Genomic DNA, 26,361 nt, shown 5'->3' on the forward strand with positions numbered 1-26,361 from the left:
ATGCTGAGGGTCAAATTGTTATTTAGTGGTAGCACAGAATGGGGGAGAGTGAATAGCTGTCCATTTTATATCCCACCCTACTTTCTTTACAGTTGCTTTTAAGATGAAAATTCGCAGTAGAACAATTTCATCCCACTAATGCTTACTTAAAAAAAATGAAAATGCAAGTATGAAAAGATTAAAAATGTAGGTACTTCTTGGACATCATCATGAAAAGTGACAATTGAGAGATGCACAACAAATGTAATGTATTGATATTATAAACAAGATTTATTTGTTTAACCAAGTGTTGTTTGTGAGGGGAGAAGTTTTATTTACTCATTTCAGTTGTCATATTCATCTAGTTCATGACTCATATTAATATTTTGGAGGTAATTTTTAGTTTTGGGAAGATTAAATTTGCAAGGGTAAGGTGATTAAAACGCTGGCCTTTAGAAATTGCCAGAACACCTCAAATAATGGCAGTTCAAAGGGTTCCATGTGTGCTTACGAGGTCAGAGTTAGGAGAGTGGAAGCCATAAAAATGGCAGGTGGTCTTCATTTAGCTGGTGAAATGCAGACAGTAAGTCTGAGGAGAAGTGTCCTGACTTCATTAGAAATTTAAATTATTCATGCAGACCTCAGGGTCAAAAAGTTTGATTTTGAAGCTAAAAGTTAATTAATCTGAAAATCTGGCAGACATCTCAACTAACCTCTGTTGCCATAGAGATGAGTAATTCAGAGTGGAGTCTCAGTTGGAATTCTGGGAAGATGCCTGTGGGTTTTCTTTTTCCCCAGAAGTTATTTGGGTTTGGAGTTAAAAGCACCCAAGTGGGTGCAAGCCCTGAGTTCAGCAGGCAGAGAAAGAAAGACTGTGCTGTCAAGGACAAAATTTGTGTGTTTTATTGTTGTCCTTGATCAAAGTGTTTTAAAGTGTGCGGCTGGTGTGTTTTCTTACCCTCAGAGTGGTTTGTCCCAATTTAAATGATTCCAGCAGCAGGCTTTTGTGAATTTAAAAATAAAGAAGATTACTGATGATCATACGCTTGGCCTGGTGCTTTAAACATGACACTTCACACACACTATCACACACATAAAAATTAGATACAGATGAAAGAAAGAGCAATATGATTATAATCTGGAATTATTTTAGTCTCTTCCCTGGCAGGTCAGTAGTCTCTTAGATGAATTGATGCTTTAGCTGCAGTGAAGGTCTTCTAAAAGCAGAGGATTCTCAGTAGATTGCAAGGTTTCTTATAGTTGCTTTTTCTGGAGGTTGGCTCTCAGGTGAACTTGAAGTTGGAATAGGGGAGTGTCCTTTTCCTTTCAAGATATAGCTGTATATTGCCTTGCCTGTGTCATTGTCTTGTGATGGCTTAGATGGTGTTTCTGATGAATCTGTACCAGAAGAGCTTCTGCTGTTATTTTTAAAAGCAGGTAGCAAACTTGGCTGCCTTGCCCATATGACCTGTTTCAAGTCTAAAAGCCCTTTTCCAAATTAAGTGGTGTGTTAGATGGGTAAACATCCTGTGTTTTAGCTTTTCACATCCTGAGAGTTTCAGACAGCCAAGGTCTTTGTGCTTGGCATGAGGAGCCATCACAATACACTGAAAGATCAATGTGATCCATTCATGTGTCTAACACCCACAGAGTTTCAATGTCTCCATTGTCCATTGGGAGCCAGAAAGACATGTTGGCTGGTATGTTATTACATTTTCTGTTGATGGTACATCCTTAATAAAAGGATGCGTGAATTTCACAGATGGCTGTGGTTTTAATTTAGTATTTGCCTGAGTTTCAGGACTGTCTGAAGCTGAATACTGCTAAGTCACATGAAATGCTGCAGCCATCTTAAACTTCTGTCGGTGTCCACTTTTTAAAATATAACTTTAAAATTTGTAATATCTTCATGCCTGTACTAAGAATGACAGTGCTAAGAGCTGAAAAGCAGCAGTAGACCAGAAGCAAAAGTATTTCTGAGGTGCAGGCACTAAGCAAGAATGAAGTGAAGTGCACTCTTAAGCTGAGAAGTCCACAGTCATGAGGTTTTGAAGAAATTTTGGAAGATCACTTTGCCTGTAAAATTTTAAACCTCAGAATGTAGCTGGAACACTGAAGAGTAATCCAAGTGAATTCCTGAGAGCCGTGGCATTTTGGTTTGGTCCCAGGAAGTGGAGGAACATTCAAGAGCCTGATAAGTAGCCAAAAGTATTCTGGGGGGAATTCATAAGGGAAACGGGAGGTCCAGTTTAGAATTTTAGACTAAGCTATATGTGATTGTGTTTTATTATGCTTTTCGATGTAAAGTATAAATATTCACCTAAGGTGGTGTTTATTTAATAGTGTTTGCTTTATTTGATTCTTGTATAGTAAAATTAATTTCCTCTAAACCATGGAATCTTGTGGCGCAATTTCTTTCAGTTAATCACTGGGTGTTTGAATTTTAAACGTTAATGGTCCCTATCACGATTTTAACAGCTGGTAGGGAAAACACTATTTATGTATTTTTTCAGGAACCAATTGTGAAATACCTACTTTGCTATCACAAATCTTTTCACCAGAGTTGTGTATCCCTGTCCTACAATCACACCTCAGTAACATGTCCAACCCCACCCCAAACAGAACCATGGGAGAGCCACTGATATAAACAAATGTCTTGCACCCATTGTATGTCAAACACCCAACTTCAGGTGTGACTTGTCAAAGTGCCATGCTGTTAAGTTACAAGCACTTGCAGTTCTTCATTCCCCAATATCCTCTAATTAATGCGAGATCAATGAATGGTAGAATCATAGAATGATTACTGCACAGGAGGAGGCCATTTGGCCTGCCATGTGTGTGCTGGCTCTCTGCAAGAGCAACACATCTAGTTCCAATCCCCCACCTTTTCCCCATAGCCCTCGATTATTTTGAAGAAACATCAAACAGAAATAAACAAACTTCTACAATATTGCCTGACTTCACCCCTGTCTCATCTCCTGCTGAAACCCTCATTCATGCTTTTGTTACCTCTATCTTGCCCACTCCAACATATTCCTGGCTGGTCTCCACATTCTACCTTCTAGAAAATTCAGGAAATCGAAAACTCTGCTGCCCATGTCTTAACTCCCACCATGTCCTGTTCACCTCTCACCCCCCGTGCTCGCTGACTCACATTGGTTCCCAATCAAGCAAAGTCTTGATTTTAAAATTCTCTTTTTTTTTCCAAATGCATCTGCAGCTACATCCTATCTCTGTAGTCTCCTCCCACAACCCTCCGAGATATCTGCAGTCCTCTAATTTTGGCCTCTTGAGTATCTCCAATTGTAATTGTTCCATCTTTGGTGGCTGCACCTTCATTTGCCTAAGCCCTGTGCTCTGGGATACTCTCTCTATACCTCGCTGCCTCTCTACCTCACTTTCCTCCTTTAAAACACTCCTTAAAACTGAATCATTTGGCCAAGCTTTTGGGTGCCTGGCCTAATATTTCCTTTTGAGGCTCAGTGTCATATTTTGATTTATAATATTACCGTGAAGCACTGTGGGACATTTTATTACATTAAAAGTGCTATGTAAGTATATGTGCCTATTGACAACAAGTAGACCACGCAGCCTTAAAGGTGTGGGACAGTGCAAATACGTAAGCATCAGAATAATGCATTAGGATGATATACTAGAGTTTGGAATGAAGTAAGGCAAAACTGACTTGTCATGAGCAATACCAAGGCAGATTCATCAGTTGCTAGAAATTTAACTTGAGATACAAACTGCAAATAAGGAGTTAATATTTGTTCAGTTAAAGGTAATATTTAGAAAGGTTTATGCTATATACAGCCAGCTGGGCCTGAATGGATGGGTATAGACAACTGTTAACTGTGGTTTTCAGTGTTCTAACTAATTGAATAAGCATGTTTTTAAGAGATGCACATTTTATTGAAATCTGCTACATCTGTAACATTTGTTGATTTTTTTTTGCTTGTGTTGCCACCCATTACTCCCTTCAACTGATATGGTGAAAAAAGTATATTTGTCTGAGAAATTGTTGATCTGCAGTATGAGGCTCTTTATCTTTCACAGAATCATACACCTCATTTCCTACTTACTAAGCTGGATTCAAAATCTACAGTGCCAAAACCTTGCTGCAGGCTGCTTTCAATGGACCTTTAGATAATGCTCACAATTTTTAGTATTTTATCAAGTGCACAATAGTGATGATTCAAAGTAAAGTTTTGTACTGGGATGTGCTGCCTAATTGTGATCGTAACCAATTTCATAAGTACAGCTGGACTAATATTCTGATCATTCATTTCAAAATTCAAGTTACGATATATATATATTTTTAAAAAGCTCAATCGCATGGCAAGTGGTTGAAGTGAGCATTACAGTCTTTTGGCATTGCATTAGTCATGCTTGCATTTCACCAAGGATAGTGCTGTGAAAGCAGTGGCCTGGAACTTGCTTTTAATAGCACATAACAGTAGACTTTAATATCCCTAGAATGGAATGGATTGTACTGGAGAAAATTAAAGAGGTCTTTTATGTGCATAGGGATATCTGTATTATCAATCTGCATCCTACATCATAACACATTTCTCTATTGAAGAATTCATCGAAGTGTTGGTATAATGCATGTTTAATTTTGCAGAAGGTAGTGGATAGTTTTCTAAGTCATGGTCAGTTTGATATATGGTTTGATGTGAACATTGAAAGGAAATGTTGGTTGAGTTAATGTAATGTCAACGATCCTTGAACAATTTGAAAGCAAACGTTGATTTAGTTTTCTTAATGTCAACCATTGACTAGTCAAAACATTGGTCACACGATCGTGTTTTAAGCACCTGACAATCAGCCACACCCTAGTCTGAATGTTACAATTGACAGTATTAGTGGTTAAACACTCAGTGCATACATGTAAGAATCCTCCACCCACTATTATAACAAGGCATTTCTATTAAGTGGGTTGGGGATTAATACAGCAAACTAAAGCCACAGCATCAGGTTAAATCTTTGTCCACTAATATCTCCAAGAACAATGTTGAGGCTCATGTGCCAGTGAACAGATAAATATTTAAAGCATAGCTACCATGTTGAATTAAGGAATAAAGTACAATTGCAGTGTGACAAGATTTAAGAAGCAGAGCAAAATATATCTTTAAGGGAAGAATACGATATTGTAGATGATCTTTATCAAGCAATGCAATTGCGACGGTATTTATTGAAAAGCTTTCTTTATTAGGCTAATAAATTACTTTGATTAGTAAAGCCATTCCCCTTAATGCATCGTCCAGGATAGTGGGCACAATAGGGGCCTGACTGGCAGCCCATTCTAAACATTGCTTAACTTGTGGTCACCCACTGTCAAGAAATGTTATACAGAAAGCCTCAAAGCTAAACAGAACACAGAACAGAAGAATGGGAATGGTTAGAAAGTTGTGGTGAATATAAAGAACCAATGCCATTAAAAGCCTGGGATTGAGTATCGAGTCAGACTGTAGAGACAGAGGCTCTTTCATGTTGCTTTTACGAGCTTGGGGAAACTTGAATTGTGGATGGGATCGAGGTTTGCTCTCCGCTAAAATGGATGAATTGTTTGTTATGGACCAATGAATCCTCATAATAAATTGATTAAATAATCGCTAGATTGAAGTCTTGAACTAACATAGCAAGTGAGGTGGGGAAGGATCAGAATAACTAAAACATACTTACAGATTGGAGTCATTTCATTTCATTTCTGAGATTTGACCTTGTAACCTGTGTAGCTGAGCTTGACATTTTGATATAAAGTTTTTTTTTCTTCTTTCTATCCCTCTCTGAGCAGCTAATTATTTGAGCAAAAATGAAAAGTATCTATTTAAGCAATTAATTGATCGTTCTAATGCTACAAAAAGGTATAGAAATGCAAGGGGTGATAAAAAAAAGTTTGGTCCTTTGTGCACAGCAGAAGTCTCAGGGTCTTTGTGGATGGGAAACAATAGTGGAAGATGGCAGGGAATCAGAAGAAAAGACAAATCAAACAGGGACAATTATTCAAATAGGACTGATTGATTAACTGACTATAAATGTTTGGTCCTTTTTTTGTTGTGTAGCTGTACAGTGATGACTTGCTGAGATGAACCTTTGTAATATTCTGACCTTGAGTTCTCACAGCGAAACATTTGTGAGGGAAAAGGAATAATAAAATCTGCACAAACAGAGCTAACAATGAAAGGCAGCTGGATTGAATGTCAATGCACCAACCCTCAGAGGTGAGTGTAGGACCATGTAGATTAACCCCTTGGGACTGACTCTCAGACAATTCAAAGCACCTTTGTAAGGACGATATATATAATTTGGAGTAATACCAACAATAACAATTTTTTTCATTCATTTTTACAGGATGTAGGCTTCACTAGCTAGGCTAGCATTTATTGTCCATCCATAATTATCCTTGAGAAGGTGGTGGTGAGCTACATTCTTGAACCACTGCAGTCCCTGTTGTGTAGGTACACCCACAGTGCTGTTAGGAAGGGAGTTTCAGGATTTAGACCCAGCGACAGTGAAGGAATGGATATATATTTCCAAGTTGGGATGGTGAGTGGCTTGGAGGGAAATGTCCAGGTGGTGATGTTCCCATGTATCTGCTACCCTTGTCCTTCTAGATGACAGTGGTTGTGGGTTTGGAAGGTGCTGTCGAAGGAACCTTGGTAAGTTTCTGCAGTGCATCTTGTAGGTGGTACACATTGCTGCCACTGTGCATCGATGATGGAGGAAATGAATGTTTGTGGATGTGGTGCCAATCAAGTGGGCTGCTTTGTCCTGGATGGTGTCAAGCTTCTTGTGTGTTGTGGGAGCTGCATTCATCCAGGTAAGTGGATCACACTCCTGACTTGTGCCTTGTAGATGGCGGATAGGCTTTGGGAAGTCCGGAGATGAGTTTCTCGCCACAGGATTCCTAGCCTTTGAATTGCTCTTGTAGCCACAGTATTTATATGACTAGTCCAGTTCAGTTTCTGGTCATTGGTGACCACCAGGATGTTGATAGTGGGCGATACAGCGATGATAATGCCATTGAATGTCAAGGGGTAACGGTTAGATACTCTCTTGTTGGAAATGGTCATTGCCTGGCACTTGTGTGGCATGAATGTTACTTGCCATCTTGCTGTATTTGGACATGGACTACTTCAGTGCCTGAGGAATTGCGTATGGTGCTGAACATTGTTCAATCATCAGCGAATATCCCCACTTCTGACCTTCTGATCGAGGGAAGGTCATTGATGAAGCAGCTGAAGATGGCTCGGCCTAGGACACTACCCTGAGGAACTCCTGCAGTGATGTCCTGGAACTGAAATGATTGACCTCCAACAACCACAACCATCTTTGTGTTAGGTATGGCTCCAACCAGTGGAAAATTCTCCCCCTGATTCCCATTGACTCCAGTTTTGCTAGAGCTCCTGATGCCACACTCAGTCAAATGCTGCCTGGCACTCTCACCTCAGCTCGGGAGTTCAGCTCTTGTTTCCATATTTGAACGAAGGCTGCAATGAGGTCAGGAGCTGAGTGGCCCTGGCAGAACCCAAACTGAGCGTCAGTGAGCAGGTTATTGTTAAGCAAGTGCCACTTGATAGCACTGTCGATGACCCCTTCAACAGCAGAGTAACGTCTTGTCATTTCAAGTAATGGTAAGTGCTTAATTCAAAGGAAACTTTTTTTTTTAGAAGTACAGATAATGTAATCACTGTAAGTCATGAGTGATTCTACAAAATTATAATATAATCAGCAATTGCCACATAATAGGTGGTATTTAATGGAGGCAACAGGGGCTGGAGAGCCGGTGAGAGCCGCATGTCTCCTCTTTTAGGGAAGGTACACCATATTAAGGGTCACTCAGGTACTTAACAAACAGTGGTGGGCCTTCCCCAGAATCAAGGGCCCCAAGGGTGGAAGACCCACCCGCCGAGAGCTGCTGGGCAGTCAGGAGCCAGGGGATGCGATGGCTGCTGCCGGCCCTACGCCCACCCGAGGCCTCAGGTCATCACTAAATCCCAGGCTGCAGGTGAGTGATGATGGTGACAGGGGAAGGAGGGCCAGCAGCAAGGCAGGAGTAGCTCTCAACAGCGACCCCACCCACCCACCCACCCACTTCCTGACGCTGTGTCCCTCGTTCAGGCACTGAGTGCCTTTGAACGAGGGATCCCACCCTGGGAGCACACAAAAAACCTACACGCATGCTCCCTGTATGGCGAGGCCCCCTGCCCACCGCTGGGTTAACACCAGTGGCAGTGGGATGAGGCCCTTCAGTGGGTATTGATTGTCAACTTAAGGGACTCAATTGGCAACGGGGCAGGAAGGCCATTCATGGGTCTTCCAGAGAAGGACTTAGTTGGGGTGGAGGCAGAAATGCAGTGGGATCCTCACCTGCCACCATCCCACTTAATTAAATGACCCCTGCCACCAAACCCACAATGGGGGAGGGCAATAAATTGCACCCAATCGCTTATTATTGGTGATGGTAAAGATTATATACTGTATTCAAGTGGCTTAGGTAATCAGGTGGACTCTCACAAGGAAAGGTAATTACCATGGGGAAAGGACTGCTTCTGTCAATGTGTTTAGCACCACTGAAAAGGCATTAAAACAATTTATGAATGTAGCAACTATTGCCAACTTACCAGCAGGACCAACACTGCATGAAGGTCTCATGTTCCCCTTCAACACCAATTATTCCAAGGTTATGGCTCGAGCTGTGGTATGTGAAGCCCCCTAACCTGGCAGACTGCCTTGGTTACTGGGGGTATACGCTGAGATATCTAGAATGGCAGCATTCTGCACCAGGAAGTTACCCAATCCTTCTGCATGTGGATGCTGGTGTCATTCTGCTCCTTCTAGTCGGATAATCATGCCTAATCTCAAAGCCCTGAAATGTGATGAATTGCAGGAGGTAAAATGAGGGGGAAAATTAAAAACTTCTTTCACCTGGGGAAGCTGGATGGTGCAGTGCTTTAGACACTGGCCTCTGATTGATGGGAATTGGATTAAGTTCTCACCCGGGTGAATGGAATGAATATGAATATATTTTGTTGGCCAGCCAAAGTGATCTTGAACAACCTGAGCTACATTACTACAGTACATTAAATGCGTTTATGAGAAACTCTGGTCTTATTAGAGTGAGTCATAGCACACTGCACCATTCTATAACTGAAACAACTGTTTTCGGTTCCTTTACATGCACAGTTGAGATGCAGTTGCTACCATACAAAAACCAAGGGAGAGTTGACATCTTACATATCGGAGGAGCATTTAATATCCATGGGGAATGTGAAAATTCACTTCAATGATCAATAAGATTACAATTGATTGCAAACCCCAGACAGTAGTCAGTCATTCAGCTTTGCCTGATAGTACACATTAATTGCCTCCCCTCTCCTCTGCCCATGGTCCGGTTTCTGCAAATCACATGTGGACTTGACATTTTTTTACAGTTTGCAGTTGTAACAATTTTTCTTTCTGGAGCAAGAAAGGCTGGAAATGACTGTTGGTGGTAATGACAAATGAACACTTAAGTGTTTCATTCTATTGAAGAGTCTTACGGACTTGAAACATCAGCTGTGTTCCTCTCCGCAGATGCTGCCAGACCTGCTGAGTTTTCCCAGGTATTTTTATTTTTGTTTTGGATTTCCAGCATCCGCAGTTTTTTGCTTTTATCTAAGTGTTTCGTTCACTGCTTTAACAGAGACTATTATTTTAACTTGAAATGCTTTTAACCCAACACTCTCAAATTTCATTCTCAAAATATTCTGGGATAGAAATTTGTTCTTGTGGCACCATATCGAGCACCACTACAAAGGCCGACTGCCATTCCTTAGGGGTGAGATGCGCTGCTGGCCATTGCCAGCTTTCTGTGCAGCATAGGTGGCATCACCACAGGAGATGGGCACGCACAGGTCTATCATCCTGAAATCACACAGAGCAACTGGTCTATGTGGTGCCAGGATTTGGGCAATGCATGCATAGGCAGCCTCTTTGTTGTTCACTCATGAGCATCAAGCATACAGCTGCAAGGTAGGCCCTGAATTAGCATTATATAAAGAGCCAGGCACCCAATTTGCAGTGGAGGTAATTTTTTGGAATTTTTTCTACTGCAAAATATCTGGATGCACTCTTGAGTGTTTTTGGAGGTGGTGTGGTGAGTTCTTGGATTCGGCAGCGAGTGTTGCAGCACTCCCACAGGAAGGGCAGAGGATTTACTTACCTGTCCACACAGAAGCGGCAACAGCTATGGAGGTTGCAGTAGCAGTGCCTCTGGGTCTGTGGCACAATAGTGAAGATGGAGCAGAGGCTGTAGAGAGGGTAAACTCTGCACTTTGCCCTCTGCCAAGTTGGAGCTGGACTCCTCCTTGCTGCCCAGTGACAGGGGGCTGTCTGGCAGGCCCCCTGTTCAGACATCCAGCATATTGGTGTACATGTCCATTCACGATGCTGCCCTGTCAAAATCCTCATCTGTATTCTCTGTGGCAGAACTTGTTCTCAACCTCGCCCTCTGGTGAGCAGGAAACCATTTGTACCCTTGATATGACTGCAAGTCTCCCACGCTTGAATAACTCATCATGTGCAGATCCCAACTATGTACTGGCCTCCCAGGTAAGTGGAGTATCAGTGTCTGAGCTGATGGCTGCAAGTATCAGATCAAGTGAAGGGGCCTCTTCCTCAGTGCTGTGTTGTTGCTCCTTGTCCTCCTCCTCCTCCTCAGGTTGCTGTGGATGGGCAGACGGCAGTTTCTGGGGGAAAGCAGAAACTGAGAAGGGGAAGGTTGTGTGAAGGAAGGGGCGAGGGTGGGGTGGGAAGCAAGAGATCCATGATCATGCCATCAGCATCTTTCTCACCCTGCTAGATAACAGGATGAGGGAGACCTGAGAAGGGGCATTAGGCAGGAACCTACCATCATCCTCAATGTTCTCAGCATTGCCGGATGCCACAGACTCCATTGCTGCCTGCTCCATGATACTGAGCACCAATTCTTCCACAGGATGCAGGACATGCAGGTGTTATCATTCCCCCTGTTTCTGTCCTGCAGTCTTCTATTGTGTGATGCCTTGTCCTGGGAGAGAGAAAGAAAACAGTAGTGTATAATACTGTTTTTGGGTGCTGTGCCTGCCAAAGGTGAATAGCTGGAGGTATGTGGAGTACCAGGGAGTGGTGATGCGTTAGTATTGGGTAGGGTGAGTGACAGTCTGGTGGGTAGGAGATGACATGAGAAGATGCATACACCGACATTGAACTCCCATGAGGTCATTAGACATTTTGAGGCAGTGCTTCCAGATCCCCGGGTCCAGGCTCTGAGAGTTGACTTCCCTGGTCACCATCTCCAATTCCCTTCTGAAGGTGGTTCTTGCAGGCCTCCTGTTCTGCACCCCTGCCCCGCAGCACCCCCCCCCCCCCACCGCCCACCACCCCCCCCCGCCCCTCCCCCACCCACCCCCACCGTGGCACCATGGTGTCTCTCCTCTGGCCCACCTCCACCACAGATGCTTCCAGCGTCACATTCATCTCTCTTGGTGCCCTGCTGTTCAGTTTACGATATTTTAATTGCAACAGTAATGTTCAGTGCAGCTTTCCTTTAAGAAGGACTGCCTGTCTTTAAGAAGAGTAGGCTGGCTGCATCACATGGTCTCCAAACAATGCTGGAGGCCCCACCCATTGAGTGCAGAGGCCCCAGGCAGTGTGGAGGAATAGGGCCTGCTCAGCCATTCGCCACAACCATCCAGGTGAGGTGGGTTCATCAAATTATGCATGTTCCCCGCCTCGATTTTCATGGGCAAGTCATGAATCATGACCTCAGAACTCAAAAACTGGGGCTATCCCATTTCTAGCCCTCCTAACCCTGCCAGGTGAAATTGGGCTGGGTTTATGGTCGATAATAATGATGAGACTTTAATAATTAGGTAAGTTGGGCAGCAACTTCTGGCATGTACATATGTACAGTTAAAAGGTAGAAATCTGAAAGTTACATGCATACAAACATACGAACAAGGGGCAGGAGTAGGCCATTTGGCCCATCGAGCCTGCTCTACCATTTAATAAGATCATGGTTGATCTGATAGTAGCCTCAAATCTGCATTCCACTGACCCCAACAACCTACCACCCCCTTGCTTACCAAGAATCTATCCACCTCTGCCTTAAAAAGTCCAACGCCTTTTCAGCAAGAGAGTTCCAATGACTCACGACCCTCTTGGGAGAAAAAAAATTGCCTCATCTCCATTTGAAATGGGCGACCCCCTTATTTTTAAACAGTGACCCCTAGTTCTAGATTCTTCCACAAGTGGAAACATCCTCCCCCCCATCCACCCTGTCAAGTCCCCTTAGGATCTTACACGTTTCAATCAAGTTGCCTCTTATTCTTCTAAACTGCAGCAGATACAAGCCGAGTCTGTCCAATCCACCCATTCCAGGTATTAGCCTGGTAAACCTTCTCTGAATTCCTTACAATGCATTTACATCCTTGCTTAAATAAGGTGACCAATGCTGTACACAGTACTACAGATGTGGTCTTACTAGTGCTTTGTATAACTGAAGCATAACCTCCCTATTTTTGTATTCAATTCCCCTTGCAATAAATGATAACATACTTTTGCCTTTCCTAATTACCTGCTGTACCTGCATACTAGTCTTTTGTGATTCATGGCCGAAGACACCCAGATCCCTCTGCATTTCAGAGCTGTGCAATCTCTCATTATTTAGATAATATGCTTCTCTTTTATTCTTTTACACTTAACTATCCAAGTTGCGACAAGAGATACTGCGTTCCTCCACAGGCTGTCCTGTTACTGGCCTCATATATAGAACCGGCACTGAAATGAATGCCATAGTGGCACTAGCCCACTAGTTCCTCTAACAGATCGGTGAAAAAGTGGTGCATTCAGGAGTCAGTAAATTCTTAATGTTGTGATGAGTGATAATCGCTGCCAAACAATATCTCTGGCCCTGAAAATGTAATTCCATTAAAAGTCTGGAGTGTCATTCTCTCAGAAGTAAATTAGTGTTGAAGCTTTTTCAAGAAAATGTTTTTTACTTTTTCTGTCTGTCGCTTTTATCCCACTGTCGCTTAACCCCATCAGTCTTTCCCAAACTTTATTCCACTTTCTGTACAGGATTTAATTCTAACTTATACTTTCAGCTTTGTACTCCCTGGTTTAGACTCTGCAGTGAATGTCATTTCTTTAAACAGGATCCCTGCCTGAAGCCAGTCTGGTTGATAGTCAGCAGGGAGCAAGCTGCAGGAGCAGCTAAGCAGCAAGGTGGGATGTGGGTGATCGCTGGGCTCAGTGGGAGGAGCGTCTCCAATCCCTAACTGGTGTCCAAACCCTTACCCACTTGGGGATGGGGGTTGGTCTTTGAATGAGGGACTATGATGCTGGGAAAGCAGATAAGCTTGGAGGGGTAGGTGGGAGGATGCACTGTAATGCTATCCTTGCTCCCCTTGACTGCTGAGTTTCCCTTGACGTGAGAAACCAGGGTTCAACCAGTAAAAGCATCTTAAAAAGAAACACTCAGCCTCATTATAATACTTAACTGTCCAATCTGAGTCCTGAAAAGGCTGCCTGACCCCTGTCCCACCGCCATTAAACTTGGAAGTGGGCGGGAGGTGACTTGATGTCATGCTTGAGATTTTAAAATTTTTCTACATCTCCCCGAACCACAACCCTCCCAAATTTTTGGGCTCTAAAATTGCCCACTGCGCATCTCAGTGAGGATTCCTCAATCTGATTGGTTGAAGGACCTCGTTGTTTTTTTGCCCTGCTCAAGACACCACACATACCCTGTAGAGGGCACTATGCTGGATCAGGCACCAGATTAGAGAAAGTCTCCACTCAAAAGCCTGGCAGTTGTTTGCGAGGTGAACGGCAAGTGTTATCCCTTCACCACTGACCTTAAAATCCAGGCCTTTACTTACAGTTTGAAGGTCGAAATAAAGTGTCACTTCAGCACTCACAATCACCTTCAGTGATGTCTAAATCCACAATGGCTGCAAGTTGCAAGAAGGTTGGGTAAACCTACAGCATACATGATATCCTCATGTCCCACTGACCTTTGAGAACAGCCCCTCGTTGTTGCAAGATTTATTGAGGTAAATTAGACTTTGTTGTGCCCATTTTATGGGAACTTAATGGGAGCAATATGGGCCAATTTGGGAATCAACATCCTTAACCTAAATGAAACCTTAAAATTGTCCTGCCTAGTCTCAGTTTGGGCCATTTTTCAGGCATTTTTGGTGGCTGACTAAAAGAGGCTATGTAAATGAGATCCAAAGACATGTTTCAGGTGATTCTTTGTTTGAAAATAAAAAGGCATGTTTCACTGTTTAAAAATAAGGGGTCATCCATTTAAGACAGAGATGAGGAGAAATGTTTTCTCTCAGAGAGTGATGAGCCTTTGGAACCCTCTTGATGAAAAAACGGCAGAAGCAGAGTCTTTGAATATTCCTAAGGCAGAGCTAAATAGAATCTTGATAAGCAAGGGGGTAAAAGGTTATCGGAGTAGGTGGGAATGTGGAGTTGAGGTTACAATCAGATCAGCCATGGTCTTATTGAATGGTGGAGCAGGCTCGAGGGCTGAGTGGCCTACTCCTGCTCCTAATTTGCATGTCCGTACGTGGGTGCTGAAATTGTAGAGGGGCAGAAGCCAGGCCTGACCTGCTCTGAATCCTTCCGCAGCCACCACAAAAAAAATGTTTTTTAAAAAAACCTTAGATCCTGGGAAGGCTCGAGTTCTCCGTGGACGCTTGCTCCACCCCTTCGGGTCAATGCTAGCGGGGCAAGCAACTCAGTGTTCATCTTTTTTTAAAAATGGGAGAGCTGTCCATTGTGGCAAAGCAAGGCCAAAATAATTTTCAGGCAAGCCTCAATGCCCATTTCCACACCTATCGCCGGCTTAAAGAAATTCCCACCTCATATCAATGCTCCTTGTGTCAACTGTTATTTTTTGGAGGCTGTGCCAGTTTTAGCAAATCTTGGTGATATTTTGCTACTTTCTAAATTGACATTCATGCTGTAGGGGGCACCCTAATAGGGTTCAGATGAAACAGCCAGCCAAGCTCTTCATCCAAGGGTGTTTTTGCATTCCAGTACCTTTCTGAGTCACACTTCTATTTGATGAGTCCTCACTGTTTGTAATAACCTGCCCTCCACGAAGGCATTTGAATTTTGCTCTGAAACTCGGGAGTCCCATGACCCAGCTTTTGTACTGAGCTTTTGTGGCATCAACGCTGTAATGTGCTGCTTCGGGTCACATAAAATACAAGGTGAAAGTGGATCCAGGGGAATAAAAACACCAGAGTAAAGTAACCCAGAAAAGGATGCAAGGAAAAGAAAGCAAAAGCTTGTATTTTCACCAGATTCCCCAGATCTGTGGAGCACAGTTTTGCCATGTTTCCACCATTTAGCCAGTGCTGTGCATCTGTGCGCAGGTTTCCTGATGCTATTTGTCATCATGACATAGAATACCAAATGTGCAAGACAGTTCAGTACATTATAAGACCAGAAGCAGAAACAGGGATGTTTTTGTTAGCAATCAGTAGTGGGAGTACGGCACTCCAGCACGCAAGAGCATCCTAACTCCGATATATCTGGGAATACTCTCCGCAGCCACAAATGGAAGTGGACGGCTCTATTCCTTGGCAATAACAAACCTTACCTAGTGAACACAATATTCATGGAAAAGGGAGTTTGATATAGAACAGTTTTACTTGTATCGAAAAGTACCCTATTCCAGCTAAAGGCAAATATATGGACTGTGTACATGTAGAAGAGTCTACGACATGGGGCTGTCTCACTGCTGTGTTAAGGTCTTTAAGACCATGAGAGAATTTTCCCTAAGATTGAGGATTCAGTACAGCACAAGACAGCTCAACTGCTAAAGCATCTCAGTAAACGCAGGAAGTGTTCTTCCAATCTACCATTTTAAATCTTCAAAAACAAACAGTGTAGAACCAGTCTCCAGGGGGTGATAAATACACATTACCTAATTGCTCTCACTTAGGGTGGCTTTTAGAGTCCTGCTCTCGGGGCTGTGTACCATGGAGCGACTCCCTGTGGTGTAAATGGAAAAAAGCTACATCTTTACCAGCTTTTAAAGGCTTGCTGTGATTTTTTTAGTGAAAACAGCTGCTGGTGCCTGCTTCTTCGACAGTGTCATAACTGTTAAACAGTATGTAAGTGAATCCAGAGTCAGCACAATCAGCTTTGAGAAAACAAATGGCTTGCTCAATTTAGCAGAAAGGTGTGAAGATCTGTGTAAAAATATTTTGCAAGGAAGATAAAAAGTTTTGGCCATAGCGGTTAAGTGAGGAAGAGCGAAGTAATGTATTCAAATATCCTTCATTTCCCACAGGATTACAGTCAGATCTTTGGTTTCAACTTTTTAAATATTCAAATATTACATGCTCTGAACTGTTTGGTTTAACAAGAATGACAAGTTAAACTTTGTATTTATATAACACTTTTAAAATAGTAGTACATCTCAAGGTGTTTCACAAGTGCAATATCAAACAAAATTTGACAATAAGCCATATAAGGAGATATTAGGGCTGATGACCAAAAACGCGATCAAGGAGATAGATTTAAAGGAGGCTCTTAAAGGAGGAAAGTCAGCTGCAAAAGTTTAGGGAGGGAATTCCAGAGCTTAGTGCCTGGGCATCTGATGGCATGGCGGTCAATGATGGAATGATTAAAATCGGGAATACTCAAGAGACCAGAATTAGAGGAGCGCAGGGATCTCAGATGCTTGTAGGATTGGGGGAGAGATAGGGGGGATTGAGACCATGGAGGGATTTGAATACAAGAATGAGAGTTTTAAAAACTAAGCATTCTTTAACCAGGAGGTCACCGAGCACAGGGGTGATAGGTCAATGGGACATGGTACACTAAGGACACAGGCAGCAGAGTTCTGGATGACCTCAAGTGTACGGAATTGGATGCTCAACACACATTCACCTTGGTGGAAATAACTGTTTGAGATCACTGTGTTTAAGGAAAACCATGGTCAAAGGCTATGAACTTAAAAAGACCCAGGGCAGAATTTTACGTCCTGTGGGTGGACACGCGCCCAACCTGATCGGGCATAAAATAGCATGCGGTGATGTCATGCCCTGACATCATCGCATAGTCACGCAATATTTTGGCCGGTGGGCGCGCGCGAGAGTCTATTAAGGCCATTAAAGTATCAATTTACAAGGGTTTTTAGCTGCCATCCAATCTTACAGTTGGCGGCAGGTGAATCGGCCAGGCGGCCTTTGCATTTTTCAGGAAACCTCTTCCAAGAGCGGGGATGAGGTCTCAGTAATTAAATTTAAAAAAAGCTCTCTGCAGAGAATTTTTATAACGTCCACGCACAGCTGACTCATTCTGATGTGTGGACATTTTTTTCCGGATTTTAAATTCTGTCTTTATTGATTTTAAATCCGTTGGCTCCCTAAGGCAGCCCTCCAGGGACCTTTACTTCCACGCTCCCCTGTGCCCACACTGACTTCAGCGCTCACCCTCTTCCTGCCCCCACCCCGGCAGTGCTGAGCTTCTCAGCGCTCATTTGACGCTGGTGTGGCCTTTAATTGACCAGCCAGCGTGAAATCACAGTCGGGGGTTGATGGCAGACGATGGCCCTTTCCCCAGCCACTCCCGGGCTTGGCAACCTGAAAATTCTACCCCTACACTTCTCTAGTGTCTTTCATGACCTCAGCATGTCCTAAAGCACTTCACAGCCAATGAAGTTCTTCTTAAAATGCGAAAACTGTTGTAATTTGTAATTGTACCTTATAGTTGCAATTGATGAACTTTAATGCCTATAAATTTAAACAATAGCAGTGTGCTTTTTTTAATGATGATTATGAAAGGATTTTAGATTACCTGACTGTTCCAGTAACTCAGTAGCTGTTGGACTCCGACAGGGATTTTTTTGAATGTTCGTCTTTATACCACATTTTGATTGTTATGGAGGCTCTAAAATTAATTGCTCCTCTGCTAGATCAGGCCCATCTGGAACTCTATCTCCTAAAAGGCTGTGGATGCTGGATCAATTAAAATTCTCAAGACAAAGGTCAGTAAATACTTGTTAGGTAAGAGTCCCGCGAGATCTTGAGCAAAGTTTAGTAAATGGAGTTGAGGTGCAGATCAGCCATAATCCAAGTAAATGGCAGAACAAGCCAGATGGGCTAAATGGCCTACGCTATTCCAATATTCCAATCTAGCCACCTCTTCCTATACATAGGAGTGGCTGTATTTAAGCGTCTGTAGACATGAGATTTTAAATGGATGGAAACTTTCAAGTGGCAATGGTAACATGGGCAGTTAGGATATGTTCATTGTGCATGATTCTTTGTACAGCAACATCTGGGTACCATGAGGTGCTGAGTGGAGCCAGAATGCATCATGATAATGTTCAAGGAATGCATTAGCAGAAACTCTAGACTATCAGTCTACCACCTCACTGCTCTTCACTGTGCATGGCAGTCTTAAAACAGACGACAGAGAGTAAAACATTGCAAGCCCATGTATTTAAAAATAGCACAATCTATAGTAACCAATGTAGTCTATTTCAGGTTGGTAATCTTTTGCCACACTTGGTTTCAAAATGCTGGGTGCCATCATAGATTAACAAAGTCCTGAGAATGACACTATCTTTCTGTGGCAGCCTTCTATCTCATAAGACGATGGTTTGCATCAGGAGCTCCACTCTGGCATGGCAGTCTCTGCGGCATTTGCTGCAGAGGAAAACAGTGGCTAAGAAGGCCTCTTGTTTTCTCCAGGCCCTCTCCTCGGCCAGCTGAGATTTTTGTTTCTGCTCACATCTTCCTACACCCCTCCAAACAGTCGGCCTCCAGAGGTCACGGCCGTCAATGACTGTCTCCCAGTTTGTCAGTGTCAATATCGGCCACCTTCATATCTCGCTTGCAGGTGTCCTTGTAGCAGAGGTGTGGATGCTAGAAGGTTGTGACCAAGTGGCCAATTCACCATACAGGGAGTCTTTGGGTACATGGCTGTCATCCATCCAATGAGGGGTAGCCAAGCCAGCGCAGACATAATTGGCTTAGAAATAAGAGTGTGCTGATGGACTTAGCATACTCCAGGACATCTGAGTTGTTGACTTTGTCCTGCCAACAGATGTCAATTATATGTCTGAGACAAAATCAGTGAAAGTGGAAACTGTTCAACCTTTTTTCCTGTCTAGCATATGTTGCTCAGGTGTCACCACTGAATGATACTATTTCCATCATCTTTATCCCAGCATCAGTTGCTGGATCTGAAACCATGTGTGAATTTGTTTAGTGTGGTATCTAGAGGCAACCAGTCTAATGGCACAATATATGTACAGTGTACCTGGCAGGGTTGTGTGGTCCGTAGAGCTGCTTGTGGCAGGCCCATGGACCAAAGTACATATGAGTGTGAAATTGTGTTCTTTATCAGTTCAAAATGTTTCTTGGCAATCTATTGAGATACTTGCCTCAGCTCTCAGGCTTGAATTCTACTACACAAATGGCTTGTGAATTTTTAAGAACTTAATACTGAAGAAAATCGAACCGAATTATCATCAGTTGCAGACAAAGTTGCGATGTGAAACCAGTAGCGAATACTGTAATACTGTCAACAGAAGTTTCTGACTTAGTGGCCAAAAATGTTTGCTCAGAACAATTCATTACATGATGACATTGCTACTGATAGTGCAGCTAGTCCAGTATTATTGAAGGCCACAGGGGATAGATCAAGACTGTCTTGATTCTTTTTTTTAGTATTTTGGTAGTATCAAGAGTCGGTTCTTCATACAAATCTGTTTATATAAGGAATCTGCTTCTGGGACTACCCAAAATATCTAAAATTGCAGCAGAGTCAACCTATCATATTTAATATCACTGATCCAGCTGCACTGGCAGTAACAACTTTATTGCCACATAACAAGTTGTTACAAACAGGAGTTGCTAGCTTTAAATGCCAAAAAATCACTGACAACATGTCTCTCTTAACTGCTATGCTGGAGGGTTGAGATCAAAACCCTTCCTTATTTTTTTTTAATTTAACATCTCATGTTGTTTGTTTTTCTTGAAGCATTTCATTTTTATTGATATTATTTCAAATTTGTTCCCCTATCACCCTCCCCTGTTTCATGCTATCTTTTCTATCCTTTTTCATATCCCTTCTCACACAGGATAAAAGAGCCAGAAGTCCCTGTTGGACTTTTGAAACTGACAGTGCGATTTTAAAGATGATACTAGGCATAATTGGAGCAGGACAGTGTGCCACCATGCTAATTTGAAAAGTATAACCCATATGCTCCACCGTTGCTCTATCTTGTGAGGGATAGCTTTAATAATTGCAGTTCAACTGCTTTCCTTACTCCATTTTCTATCATGTTAAATTTTCCAGCTATTAAATGTAGTTCCAGACAGCAAATAATATTACCAATTACTAATATGATGTGGTCAAATAGACAGTTTCCGTAAATCAAATGCACGGTTTAACATTACTGAAATCTAGCATTAAACATTTTTTATTATAGACAAGTATCATGAAGATAAATTTTGGTTCTGCACTCTTGCCATTTAATTGGTCTAAAATTGATTACACTAACTGATTTGTCATGGGAGATTGATCATGCAATCCAGCTGTTTTAAGCAGGGTGAAAAAAGTCAGTAATTCTGCAAATGATTACAGTAACTGAACAATCGCACTAAGTGGTGATCACACCCGGCTGCTTTCAATGGCATTAAAGGAAGTGGAACTCATTCCCAATCCAGCAATTCACCCTAGTCACTGTTTCACAATGGCAAACTGTTTTGGTCTCTGCAGGTCAAAGGTGAAGGGACATCATGAATGGAACCACTCTATTCCTGACACCTGCAACATTCCTTTACCTTTGACCCGCAGGGGCCAATTGTAACTTCCTGTCCTGATGGTTTGAATGGAGAAAGTTGAGTATAATTGAACAGGTTCCATACTGCACCCAGGAACACAAGGAGCTAATTAAAGATTGAGGTCAATAGCTAACGGCTTCCTCCTCTTTAATGACTGTTTCGTTCTCATTTGGCACTGTGGGATGATATGTTGTTCATTTGTTTCAGAAATTTATTATAAGAATTTATTTGTAACTATTCCCAACTTGGAACATTTATGATTAAAATAACATTTCCCAGAGCAAAAAATATCTAAAAATAGTAGCACTAGTCATTTTGGCAGTTTTCTATTTAATGAGACCGTGCCATTTTTGGTACCTAATCACTTTCAATACTTTTGAAATCACTTGATTCTGATAAACCTTTCTGAAGTCACAGTTCTTTATCTGTAACTATTTTTGATGATATCTCAGTGCTTATTATTTTTAAAGGAAAGTTTCACTATGAGCATTACATAAGTAGATCAGATACAACAAAGGTAACATTGCTTTTTATCAATGTCATCTGAACTTCGATTATTAGATGTTTGCAGTTTAAGACTGATAAGGATTTTAAAGAAAGATTCCGCTGAACAAAGCACTTACAAGAAAGATGATCCTTCAGGTGAAACATTTAGTAAAGGGGCAAAAAAATTAGTTTCTCATTAAATATTGCAATCTGTGAATTAAGGAGCTGCATGTTTAGACTTTGTCAGCACATATTTTTTACTTACATATACCAAATTTTACACAATACTTAAAAAGGCAATCTCTTTGTCCCACCTGTATCTAATCTGTGTAGCAGTTATTGCATTAATTAGTGTAGGAGGGTTAATGTGGGTAGTTAGATTTAATTTTAATTATATAGAATGAGAGATTTGGAGTGGATTAAGTAAAACTAATGGTTTTTCTTTTTATAAACATTGCAAATATTCGGCAGTAATGTGGCAAGAAAAGAGATGCGCCAGAATCAGGGTGCAGTCTTGCCAAGGCTGCCCATGTGAAGGTGCTACAAGAGGACATCCTCGATTCAAAGCTATCGAGGCCCATCCACAATGCTAGAAAATGCCTTGTGTTGGAAACTTTCGAAATGTCATTCCATTAATTAAGAAGAGGTAAGAAGAGGGGGACAAATCATACAATGACAGACCTGTCAGTTTAATTTCAATGGTAAGCAAGTTGCAGGGAGAGAGAGCAACTGAGCACATGGAGGCTTCAGCTGAACAAAGGCAGCCAGCATGAATTTGTGAAGGATGGATCATGTCTGACTGATCTGGCTGTTTTTTTTTTGAGGAGGTCACGAGTCTGACAAATGGAGAGTGTCTTGACATTGTCTATATGGACTTCCAGGAGACATCTGATAAGATTCTGCACAACGACGTGTTAGCTAAATTAAGACTTACAGAATTACATATGGAGACAAGAAATAGGAGCAGCAGTAGGCCTTTCAGCCACTCAAGCCGCTCCGCCATTCAATAAGGTTGTGGCTGATTTTCCACCTCAACTTGGCTTTCCCACTTTATTGCCGTATCCCTTGATTCCCTTAGCATCCAGGGATTCATCGACCTCTGGCTTGAATGCACTCAATGATGGCTGGGCATCCACAGCCCTCTGTGTTGGACAATTCCATAGATTCACAATCACTTGAGTGAAGAAATTTCTCCTCTTCTCAGTCCTAAATGCAGACTCTTCATTTTGAGACTGTGAAGCCTAGATTTAGATTCCCCAGCCAGAGGAAGCATCCTCCCAGCACCTTAACTCTGTTAAGCCCTTTAAGAATTTTATATGTTTCAGTGAAGCGACTCTCATTCTTCTAATCCCAGGGAATATATGGATAATCTACTCAATCTCTTCTCATCCCAGGAATCAGACTGGTGAAGCTTTGTTGTACCCTTCATCAATTTTCTTCTCTCTGCTCCTTATCGTCAGGAGGTATCAGGCTTTGTTGCTGGAGATGGCTCAGTGATAGTATTCTTGTTTATGATTGAGAAAGTCATGGGTTCCAGTGACTTGTGCTGACACACCCAGTACAGTACTGAGGGAATGCTACCACTGTCAGAGGTGCCATCTGCCAAATGAGATGTCAAAGCAAGGCCTTTGCTGCTGATAGGTTCACTGCTGAGCCTAACAGCAGCAAATGAAGGAGAGAAACACTCGCTGATGGGAGCAGTAGCGAACACCAGGCGGCAGTGCGTGTGCTGAGGGCTGCCAGGCTCAAGGGAAGCAAAGGTACAGGTGCGGCTGGAGCCTCTGGAGAGAAGGTGCGGAGGGGTTGGAACCAGGGAGCCAAGGTAAAGTGGGGCAGGAGCCCGGGAGTGTGGAGTTTTGGTTCGCTGGGGGAAAGTGAAGTTTTGGTGGGCCTAGGAAGGTGATGGTGGCAGGCTCTGGGATGGCAAAGTTGTGGTGGCCCCAGGCAGGAGATGGTGCCGTGGTGAGTGTATGGGAGTGAGAGAGTTTGTGTGAGCGTGAGTGTGGGAGTGAGAGACTGAGTGTGTGTGTGTGGGAGAGTATGTGGGTGTGGGAGAGTATGTCGGTGTGGGAGTGAGAGAGTGAGTGTGTGTGTGTGGGTGAGTACGTCGGTGTGGGAGTGAGAGAGTGGGTGCATGAGTGAGCATGTGGTAGTGAGAGAGTGAGCGTGTGGTAGTGACAGAGCGAGCGTGTGACAGTGAGAAAGTGAGAGTGTGGTAGTGAGAGTGAGTGTGTGGTAGTGAGAGAGTGAGCGTGTGGTAGTCAGAGAGTGAGCGTGTGGTAGTGAGAGATTGAGCGTGTGACAGTGAGAGAGTGAGTATGTGACAGTGAGAGATTGAGCGTGTGGTAGTGAGAGAGTGAGCATGTGACAGTGAGAGAGTGAGCGTGTGGTAATGAGAGTGAGAGTGTGACAGTGAGAGAGCGAGCGTTTGACAGTGAGAGAGTGAGCGTGTGGTAGTGACAGAGCGAGCGTGTGACAGTGAGAAAGTGAGAGTGTGGTAGTGAGAGTGAGTGTGTGGTAGTGAGAGAGTGAGCGTGTGGTAGTCAGAGAGTGAGCGTGTGGTAGTGAGAGATTGAGCGTGTGACAGTGAGAGAGTGAGTATGTGACAGTGAGAGATTGAGCGTGTGGTAGTGAGAGAGTGAGCATGTGACAGTGAGAGAGTGAGCGTGTGGTAATGAGAGTGAGAGTGTGACAGTGAGAGAGCGAGCGTTTGACAGTGAGAGAGTGAGCGTGTGGTAGTGAGAGAGCGAGTGTGTGACAGTGAGAGAGTGAGTGTGTGGCAGTGAGAGAGCAAGCGTGTGACAGTGAGAGAGCGAGCGTGTGGTAGTAAGAGAGCGAGCGTGTGACAGTGAGAGAGTGAGAGTGTGAAAGTGAGAGAGTGAGAATGTGGTAGTGAGAGAGTGAGCGTGTGACAGTGAGAGAGTGAGCGAGTGAGCGAGTGGTAGGGAGAGAGTGAGAGTGTGGTAGTGAGAGAGTGAGCAAGTGCAAGAGAGAGACTGAGTGTGTGGTAGTGAGTGGGCGTGTGGTAGTGAAGTGAGCGTGTGACAGTGAGAGAGTGAGCGTGTGGCAGTGAGAGAGTGAGCATGTGGTAGTGAGAGAGCAAGCGTGTGACAGTGAGAGAGTGAGCGTGTGACAGTGAGAGAGTGAGCGTGTGGTAGTAAGAGAGCGATCGTGTGGTAGTGAGAGAGTGAGCGTGTGACAGTGAGAGAGTGAGTATGTGGCAGTGAGAGAGTGAGTATGTGGCAGTGAGAGAGTGAGCGTGTGACAGTGAGAGAGTGAGCGTGTGGTAGTGAGAGTGAGCGTGTGACAGTGAGAGAGTGAGCGTGTGGCAGTGTGAGAGTGAGTGTGTGACAGTGAAAGAGTGTTCGTGTGGCAGTGTGAGAGTGAGTGTGTGACAGTGAGAGAGTGAGTATGTGGCAGTGAGAGAGTGAGCGTGTGGTAGTGAGAGAGTGAGTATGTGATAGTGAGAGAGTAAGCGTGTGGTAGTGAGTGAGTGAGAGTGTGACAGTGAGAGACTGAGTGTGTGGTGGTGAGAGAGTGCGTGTGTGGTAGTGAGAGAGTGAGTGTGTGGTAGTGAGAGTGAGCGTGTGACAGTGAGAGAGTGAGTGTGTGACAGTGAGCGACTGAGTGCGTGGTAGTGAGAGAGTGAGCGTGTGGTAGTGAGAGAGTGAGCGTGTGACAGTGAGAGAGTGAGTGTGTGACAGTGAGCGACTGAGTGCGTGGTAGTGAGAGACTGAGTGTGTGGTAGTGAGAGAGTGAGCGTGTGGTAGTGAGAGTGAGCGTGTGACAGTGAGAGAGTGAGCGTGTGACAGTGAGAGAGTGAGTGTGTGGCACTGAGAGAATGAGCGTGTGGTAGTGAGAGTGAGCGTGTGACAGTGAGAGACTGAGTGTGTGGTAGTGAGAGAGTGAGCGTGTGGTAGTGAGAGTGAGCGTGTGACAGTGAGAGAGTGAGCGTGTGACAGTGAGAGAGTGAGTGTGTGGCACTGAGAGAATGAGCGTGTGGTAGTGAGAGTGAGCGTGTGACAGTGAGAGACTGAGTGTGTGGTAGTGAGAGAGTGAGCGTGTGGTAGTGAGAGTGAGCGTGTGGCAGTGAGAGAGTGAGCGTGTGACAGTGAGAGACTGAGTGTGTGGTAGTGAGAGAGTGAGTGTGAGGTAGTGAGAGAGTGAGCGTGTGACAGTGAGAGAGTGAGTGTGTGACAGTGAGAGAGTGAGTATGTGGCAGTGAGAGAGTGAGCATGTGACAGTGAGAGAGTGAGCGTGTGGTAGTGAGAGAGTGAGCCTGTGACAGTGAGAGAGTGAGAGTGTGGCAGTGAGAGAGTGAGCGTGTGGTAGTGAGAGAGTGAGCCTATGACAGTGAGAGAGTGAGAGTGTGGCAGTGAGAGAGTGAGCGTGTGGTAGTGAGAGAGTGAGCATGTGACAATGAGAGAGTGAGTGTGTGGTAATGAGAGAGTGAGCATGTGACAGTGAGAGAGTGAGTATGTGGCAGTGAGAGAGTGAGTATGTGGCAGTGAGAGAGTGAGCGTGTGACAGTGAGAGAGTGAGTGTGTGGTAGTGAGAGAGTGAGCGTGTGACAGTGAGAGAGTGAGTATGTGGCAGTGAGAGAGTGAGTATGTGGCAGTGAGAGAGTGAGTATGTGGTAGTGAGAGAGCGAGCATGTGACAGTGAGAGTGTGAGCGTGTGACAGTGAGAGATTGAGCGTGTGGTAGTGAGAGTGAGCATGTGGTAGTGAGAGAGTGAGCGTGTGGTAGTGAGAGAGCGAGCGTGTGGCAGTGAGACAGTGAGCATGTGACAGTGAGAGAGTGAGTGTGTGACAGTGAAAGAGTGAGCGTGTGACAGTGAGAGAGTGAAAGTGTGGCAGTGAGAGAGTGAGCGTGTGGTAGTGAGAGTGAGCGTGTGACAAGGAGAGAGTGAGTGTGTGACAGTGAAAGAGTGAGCGTGTGACAGTGAGAGAGTGAAAATGTGGCAGTGAGAGAGTGAGCATGTGGTAGTGAGAGTGAGCGTGTGACAGTGAGAGTGAGCGTGTGGTAGTGAGAGAGTGAGTATG

The sequence above is a fragment of the Carcharodon carcharias genome, chromosome 20 (genome assembly GCF_017639515.1).
Source record: "Carcharodon carcharias isolate sCarCar2 chromosome 20, sCarCar2.pri, whole genome shotgun sequence".
Taxonomy (NCBI): Eukaryota; Metazoa; Chordata; class Chondrichthyes; order Lamniformes; family Lamnidae; genus Carcharodon; species Carcharodon carcharias.